We start from the raw sequence: 8,668 nt of genomic DNA, 5'->3' as shown, positions 1-8,668 counted from the left end.
TCCCAGACTAGCCCGTTCTCCTACTACCTACCTTCCCTCCTTTTATTTTTCTTTTCTGGAAAAAGAGCCTTCTAAGGTGGTAAAGGCAAAAGAAAGCCAGCCTTGGAATTATTTAATGAGCCAGAATGAATTGCATTTGAAATCATTTAAATGGGATCTGGGAGCATTTAACTGCAACATAGGATCTTAACTAGAATGGGAAAGGATGTTTGTACTAATTGCTGGCAACGATATTCCTACAGAGAGGGAGAGATAGCAGCGAGCCATTAGCAGAGGAAAGAAGGATAATTTCAGAGTCTGGGCCACGCAGGCCAGGAGAGTGAGCACCTTGGTGTTGCTGCCTGGGTAGCCCAAGTCCCCCAGCAGGGGGCAGGCGAGATCTGAGACCTGTAGGGAGGCGACAAGGGGAGAGAAGGGATCCAGGACAAGGCTTCCAGGGGTGGAGGCAGGGTCCAGTATTTTTCTGGGAGATAGGCAGAGAATGGGGTTCTCTAGAAGGGAGAGGAAGTCCCCAGCGGTCCCCAGCCCCACTTTCCAGCTTTGGGAAGGCAGCGAACTTTCCACAGATTGCAGGTGAGGGAGCAGGCACAACTCCATTTCAGCTCTTTCTGTTCTATTCCACACACCGAACCTAAAGGTTGCTCTGTTTGTTGTACCTTTAATCACTGCTGACGGCGTGGAGTGTAGGATCTTGTTCATCAGCTCTGTGATGCACCATAACCCTGAAAAGGTATGATCAGTCCCATTTTTACAGGTGAGAACACTGAGGCCCTTGATTGTGACTTAGCAGAGGACACCTAGACGGTGAATGACAGTGGGCAACCTGAGACTCAGGGGTGTACACTGAACATCCATCAACAAGTTGTCGTTGTTACAGTGTTCAGACAAATGTGAGTGACATTTTCCCCGCCCTTGCCTTCCAGAAGTCTACAGTCTACAAGGCCCATACCCCGGAACCATAAATAATTATAAAAGACTGAAAAGGCCAACTGCCATGTGAAACATACAAATGAAGTCCAGAAGGGAGGGGTTAAAGATGTCGCCTTGGAGTGCTGGTGGAAATTGGGCAGGTGGTGACCTGGAAGAGGAGACTGATAGCAGACAGCATCATTTGAGTAACAACAAGAAGGTGGGAAAGCATGGGACATATATAGAAAATATCATATGTTTCAATTTGCCTGGGGAAATAGTTGGGGTCAGATACTGGAGGGCTTTGCATGCTGGATGGATGAGTTTGAACCTCACTGTGCAGGCAGTAGGGAGCTGTGGATGATTTTTGAGCTGGGGAGTGGCTGCAGCAGAAGATTCCTCTGGCAAAGGTGTGGGGAGTGACTTGGAGTGGAAAGATGATGTCTGTTGGAGCCAGTTAGAGATTGTTGTAGTGACCCGTAGACGAAGCAATGGGAGTCTGAACTGGGGCACTGGCCGTGGGATGGAGAGAAGAGGACTCTGTCTACTGCTGTGTTCTCAGCACCACACTGGCTCCCATGGATGTACTCGGAGATCCTCAGCAGTAGTTGGCTCTCAGCCTGGTTAGAAACACAGGCTGTGTATAACACGTGTATCAAAGGTGGGGCACAGACCAGTGTAGCCAGGAGCTCATCTGGTCATCAGGCTAGGCTTTTTGCGCTTGCCAGATGAAAACCAAAGCCACCCAAGGCCATGGACGCTTCCCCTGTATTGTACTTGCAATCTCTCTTCCTCTCAGTGGTCTGCATTTAATCACCCTGACAGCCCAGAAGGCCAGCCCCAGAGCTTCCTTGACTTCGAGCACGAGAATTTTCTAATGCTGTGCTGTCGGCAGAGGGAATGCACTGCTTCCTGAGCATGGCCATGACTCATCCCTGGAGGGAGGCAAGCAGACCACACCCATGTGACTGAGCTTTGATTTAAGTATGGGAACAGGGGATTGGACCTCAGGACCTTTAGGTTCCTTCCCACCTAAAGTCTTGAATGTCTCTCTAGGTGTTGTATGTTCCTTTCATTCTATCCTTTGTGCCACCTCCTCCATGAATTCCCTCATCTCCTCAGCCCTCTGTGAGTCTCTTAAGGGCTTGCTTTCAGATAGACTCGTGCCTGCCTTGAGGGCAGGGACCATGTCTTATACAAATTCCCTGTAAGGTCAGCAGAGGCATTATAGAAAGTTGTTAATAATTTGCTATTAATAATAATTATTATTATTATTAAAGCTACCACTGCACTTACTATGTCTGGGCATCTGAAGACATTATTTCTAATTCCCAAACAAACCTGCAAGGGAGGTATTGTTCCTACTATTTTCAAATGAGGGGAGTTAGATTCAATGTCATACAGCTGGGACGTGGAGGCATCAGCGTTTGCTCCTGGTCTGTTGGGCTCCAAAGCTCATTCCTTTTTTTGGTGAAATTGGATTATCATGATCATGCTTCCTCCATGGCAAGGCTCTTATATACTTAGTAGAATTCTTAACTACAGGACACTGAAGATGGGTTCTCTATACAAATATTATCTCATGACTAGATAGAATCATGAAATAATACTTATGTAGATATCATTTATAAATTGCTAACCGTACTGAGTGTGCCAAGCTTGTCCATCTGAAGGCTCCCCTAAGCGCTTAACCCTTGAAGGGAGGTTTGATTGCTTCTCTAAATCTTTTGACCATACAACTTTCCACAGCTCTCAGCCACTAACTAGGCAGAATCTTAGAGATTGAAGGCCCCACAAAGGAGCCCTGATGGTGCAGTGGTTAAAGCGTTTGGCTGCTAACCAAAAGGTTGATGGTTGGGACCCACCAGCCACTCTGCAGGAGAAAGATGTGGCAGTCTACTTCTGTAAAGATTTACAGCCTTGGAAACCCTATGAAGTGGCTATGGATTGGAATCAACTCGGTGGCAGTGGGTTTGGTTTTGTTTGGAAGCCCTACAATTATAGTTTCCAACTCTGAGTAGACAAAGAAGTCGCAGAGAAAATGCCGCTGCTCCTTGGAGTCGTCCAGCCCATAGGTGGTGCTGTTGGACCCTGGGAAGTCCGGTGGCCCAGTCCTGTCTGCTGGATCTGGAGTTTGGGGTGCCAGTCTGTCCAGCTCAGCTCTATTAAACAGAAGGCAAGCACTGTTTGTAAGAGTGGACTCTGAAACAACCTGAATGGCCACCAAGGTGGTCCCGGTTAAATAAATTACAAAACATCCATGTAATGGAATACCCTGTAGCCATTAAAAAATGTGACATAGATTTATGTTGATTGATATAGAAAGATATCTCACAATATATTTTGTTGAAGGAAAGCGTGCCCGAGGACATTTTATATATGTAACATTATCCCAAAGATAGAAAATTGTGAAAGAGGGAGACAGAGATGGATAGTTAGTGAAATGTTCACCAAGACTATTAACAGCGGAGATCTTCAGGTGGTGAGATTTCAAATGATTTTTGCTTTATTCTTTTCTACTTCATCCATATCTGTAATGTGTGAGTTTTTAAAATATTGAGTAAGCATTATGTTTACAATTGGGGAAAAATAAGGTCATTTTCCATTTGAAAATGTTGGAAAATTTAAAAACCAAACCGAACGGAAGGTCTGACTCACTAAGTCTCCCTGTCCGAGTGCAGCCACATCTGATGCCTCATCTGTGTGCTGTGGTAAGTTGCCTGTTGATGTCTACTCATGGTGACCCCATGTGTGCACAGTAGAACTGCTCCATAGGGTTTTCAAGGCTGTGTCCTTTTGGAAGCAGACTGCCAGACTTTTCTTTCGAGGTGCCTCTGAGAGCATTCAAATCATCAACCTTTCAGCTAGACGTCCAGCACTTAACCATTTTTGCCACTTGTGTGTTAGTGACTAGCTATTCTCTCTCTAAAGAGTGGAGACATTTGTCCCCTGTGTTAGAGACAGAAAAAGCTGAAGAGGCCTTTCCTGAGGCAGTTCTAGGACACATTTCGGAGGCTGGGGTCCAGGTGGGGTCCTGGGTCTTCCTGCTCCCCTGCCCTGTCTGGGCTACCCCTCCACAGCCCTTGCAGTCCCCAGCCCCCACCCTTCACTCCGTGTCTTCACTCTCCTGCAGATGTCTCCAGAAGCTTGCATCTCCACAGATTCTATTCCGCAGCAAGTCCCTGAACTCTCTAATTGAGATCAGAGATAAATATAGTGGGGAAGCAAGGAGGGAGAGGGAGGAGGCCTGGTTTTAATTTGCAGCATTTCCCATTAATAACAACTTCTAATTAAAAAGTCTCCATCTTCCAGCCGAAGTCCGAGGGAAAAGCCTTCCCAGGTCTGGCTGGCTGGAACCTTTGTGCCAAGTGAGTTCAGAGCGGAGATTTCTGTACAAGCTGAGGCCTTGCTGTCAGAAGCTATAATCAAGCTAGAGAGAAAGAGAGAGAGAAAAAAAAAGATGTTATCTAGGACCATGGATCTTCCCTCCCTGCAGTCCTAGAACGAGGCCATCTACAGCCCTCAGTCAGCGGTGCCTGCTGGGCCATTTATTTTAGAGGGAAGGGTAGCCAGGATGAGCGAGGAGAGAGGCAGATGTTGAGGTGGGTGGGAAGTGTTTTCAGGAGCGGTGCAGTAGCTAAGTGTCAGGGGCACAGGAGGGTAGAAGCCGTGAGCTCCAAAAGGGAGTCCCCCTGCATCAGTATGGGATGCATCTGCCTCCTCTCTCTGCTTTCTCTTCTTCCAGAATTTCCTCCATGGAGTCTTCATCATTCTGTGATGTGTGTGTGTGTGTGTGTGTGTGTGTGTGTGTGTGTGTGTGTGTGTGTGTGTAGGGGGTGCTGGTGCTGCATCTGAAGCAGACATAGTTGTTAACAGTCTAAGATAGTACGAGGTGCCATTTAGTATTGATCTAAATTCAAGTGCGAGTTTTTTTTTTCCTCCAGAAACATTTTGATGCCTTTGCAACTTGCTGAACCAGAGTAGGCACTCAGTAAACGGTTGTGAATAAATGAAGGGCTGAATGAACAAAAAGATCCTCCTTGTGCTTCAGTCTCTTATAGCCAACTGTACTTGGCACCTCCCCTTTGATGCCTAACAGGCACCTCAGATTTAATGTCTGCAAACTGAACTCCTGATCACCCCCCTTGCGCAGACCTGCTCTTCACAGTCTTCTCCCATCTCAGTTAAAACCTTGGTGATATCTTTGACTCCTCCCTTTTTCTCACAAGCCACATTTTATATCCATGAGGAAACCCTACTGGCTTTACCTTCCAAATATATCTGGAACCCAGGCACTTCTCCCCACCTGTGCTGCTGTGACCGTGGTCTCAGTCACCATCATCTCTCTCCTGTATTATTTCAATAGGTTTCCAGTGGCTTTGCCTGCTTCCACCCTTGTCCCCTGAAGTCGATTCTAAACTCAGCAGCCAGAGGGAGCCATTTAGAGCATAAGTCAGATGATGTTCCTCCTCTGCTTGGATATCCCCATTGGCTTCTCTTCTCATTCAGAGTGCATATTAAAAGGCTTACCAATGCTGTAAACCCTACAGTCTGGCCTTTTGTAACTTCTCTTACTTCAGCTCCTACTACTCTTCTCTTGGTCCCTCCCTCCACTCCAGCCATGCTGCTGCCTCAGGATCTTTGCACTTGCTCTTTCTCTGCCTGGAAGGCTCTTTCTCCAGGTGCTAACATGACTCAATCCTTCACCTGCTACAGGCTACCTTCCCAGCAAGGCTATTCTATCTGACCTTTCTACTTAAAATTGCAACTATGCCCATGCCTGCAAGGTATTCCTTCCCTGCTTTATTTATTGATTTATTTTTCACAGCATTTGCCACCTTCTGATATTTTTTCTTATTTGCTTTATTTATGTCTCTTCCCGCCTTGCCCACCCCACTGGAAGATACGCTCCATGAGGGCAGAGAGTTTTGTCTATTTTATTCCCTGTTATTATCCTGGCACCTATAACAAGGCCTGGCACATGTAATTGCTCAATAAGTCATGTGTTGAATAATTGAATGAATGAATGAATGAATGCAAGCGAACCAAATTGTGACATTAAAGTCAAGATTCACTTATCTGGGAACCATAACCAAATGTACCCCAACAAAAATCCCAGCACCTGACAAGGTGAAAGCAGCAGTTATAAGAGGGGTTTGGTAGGCAGACAGACCTCAGTTTGAAATCCAGCCTTGTCATATGTGAACTGTGATCTTGGGTATTAACTTTTCTGAGCCGCCAATCTCTTTATTTACAAAATGGAGAGAATGATAGACTCTACCTTATAGGGTGTTGCTGTTGGCTGCCATCAAGTGGGCCCCAGCTCATGGTGACCCATGCACAGTGGAACAAAACCCTGCTCAGTCCTGCACCATCTCCAGGATAGGTTGCAGATTGGATGGTGTTCCATTGTGATCTATAGGGTTTTCATTGACTAATTTTCAGAAGTAGATCCCAAGTCTTTCTTCCTAGTCTGTCTTAGTCTGGAAGCTCCACTGAAACCTGTTCAGCATCACAATAACACACAAGCCTCCACTGACAGATGGGTGGTGGCTGTGCATGAGATGCACTGGCCAGGAATTGAACTTGGGTCTCCTGCATGGGAGGTAAGAATTCTACCGTTGAACCACCAATGCCTCATACCTTCTAGGTTTGTTGTCGTTGGGTGCCTTCAAGTCCATTCCAACTCATAGCAATCCCATGACACAGAGTTAATCTGCCTCACAGGGTTTTCTAGGTTGCAATCACCAGGTCTTTCTCCCACAGAGCCACTGGGTAGTTTCAAACTGCCAAGAGTAGTTGGAGGGAAACAACCAAAGCAATGATATAAAATATTAATCCTGGGCCTGGTAAATAGTGAGTACTCAGTACATGTTGGCTATAATGGTAGTATGATTTTCCTGTCAACAGGGTGTATCGTGTAAATCAGCAGTGACTATCGATCATGAGGAAGCAAATGCAATTGTCCTCTGCAGAAAGAGGGGCTTGGTATTAAGAAAAAAAGTAAGGGGACGAGTCTTATTCAGCCCCAGCAGGAACACAGCTCTGGGGTCACTCTTTAAAAAAGGAACATAAATTAATGGGAGCTGTTAAGAGGAGAGGGATCAGGATAGTCAAGGGGAAAGAGTCAAAACCATGCCCTGTGGTGATGACTAGAGAGAGATGATTTGTTCGGCAGAGGGCTGAGGAAGTTATGGTCTACAGCTGGAATTGGCAAGTTTTTCTGTAAAAGGCCGGACAGTAAGTATTTTAGGTTTTGTGGACCATATGGTCTCTGTAACAACTACTCAACTCTGCTTTTGAATTGTGAAAATAGCCATGGACAATATATAAATGAATGGGCATGGTTGTGTTTCAACAAAACTTTATTTACCAAAACAAGTGGAGGGCCAGGTTTAACCCAAGGGCTGTAGATTGTCCTGTAGGATTCTATCATGCAATGCCTGAAGGAATGTCTGAAAAGGGGGCTGGACTGTTCTGAGGGTCCTCAAGGGGAAGAAGCAGGGCTGAGGAATGGAAAATACTGGTCTACAGATTTTGTTCCCTTTAAGGAAGATTTTTTAACCTATCAGAGCTGTGCAGATAGAGAATGGGCTGTACTGGGCAGAACGCTGAGTCTCATCCATGGATTTGTTCAGACAAAAGCTGAGGCAATTTAGCAGAAATGCTGGAGAGTGTATTCAAACATTGGGTAAGTAGTGGCTGAGTCAGTCAGTCCTTGGGGACTTTTAAAATCTCTGCTTATCAGGAGATATTATCTAAGGTATATTATCAATGGTTGCAGGCTTTTATCCCCACAAGACTGTAAATCCTCCCAGGGCAAGACAACATTCTTTTATCTTTGTGTTCCCAGCACCTACCATGATTCTTCACATAGAGAAGTTGCCCCTTAAATGCATGAATGGATGAAATAGGGATTTTGCTCCCTGGACTCTCAGCACCCCTAAATGGATGAGAGGCTGGGATCCTGAATCATCAATGCAGAGGAGATATTGGAACTGGAAAATGACGACTCTGTCTGGAAAAACGTAACTCAGCCTAGGAATGAGGTTCCTGAGTCACGGAGGCAAACTGATCCCAGGGTGGGGACAAGGGGCTGAGCTCAGGTTTGGGACCAGGCCAGAGAGGCCAAGTCGACAGGTCTTAACATCCCAAGAGCAGCCAACTCCCGAGTCCCCCTCCCCTCAGCACACTCCTCAGCAGCTGTGCTGACAATGGGCTACCCAGGACTCCCCCCACCGATCTCTTAGCCCCGCAGCTGTGCGCACATCCACCAGTTAATGGACCTCTTGAAGGAGGGACCGAGCCAGGAGCCATCAGCACAGCTCCCTACCGAACAGTCCTACTGAACCAGTGATTTCAATTAAAGGACCATTACCATGAAACCCTATCCAGCCCCAGCTCCCATCTGCCAGCAGGAGGCCTTTCTTCCCCCATCCCAGGCCCTGCGCTGTGGTCACCGAGCGGCTCTCTCACTGGGGCCCACCGCCTTCGCTAAAACACAGCAGCTGCTGCTAATAAACAAACATATTGATCATACAGATATGGGATGTCAGGGACTTAATTCAGGAATGAAGTGAGTTTTAAGAGTGCCCAGTGGGATCTGGCCCCATTTAAAGGACCAGCAGCTGCCTGAGTACTCTTGATGGGGGCTGCAAAAAGGCCCGGGGAGGGAACCTCTCTCTGACCTGCCCATGTCCAGTGGTGCCCTGTTGGAGTGAAAGGAGATCTTCTCCCCCAGTAGATACAACCTTCCTTA

General features: G+C 46.6%; 1 non-coding gene across 1 annotated transcript; it reads right to left on the bottom strand.

Moving 5' to 3' along the window:
- Positions 1 to 6,474: 6,474 nt before the first annotated feature.
- On the bottom strand, positions 6,475 to 6,545 carry TRNAG-CCC (transfer RNA glycine (anticodon CCC)). Its single transcript has one exon. It is a non-coding gene; the product is annotated as a tRNA-Gly (tRNA).
- Between the last annotated feature and the right edge of the window lie 2,123 nt (positions 6,546 to 8,668).

The sequence above is a fragment of the Trichechus manatus genome, unplaced genomic scaffold, assembly GCF_000243295.1.
Source record: "Trichechus manatus latirostris isolate Lorelei unplaced genomic scaffold, TriManLat1.0 scaffold00009, whole genome shotgun sequence".
NCBI lineage: Eukaryota > Metazoa > Chordata > Mammalia > Sirenia > Trichechidae > Trichechus > Trichechus manatus.
The sequence above is the reverse complement of the archived record's forward strand: the minus strand, read 5'-3'. Positions and strand labels throughout refer to the sequence as shown.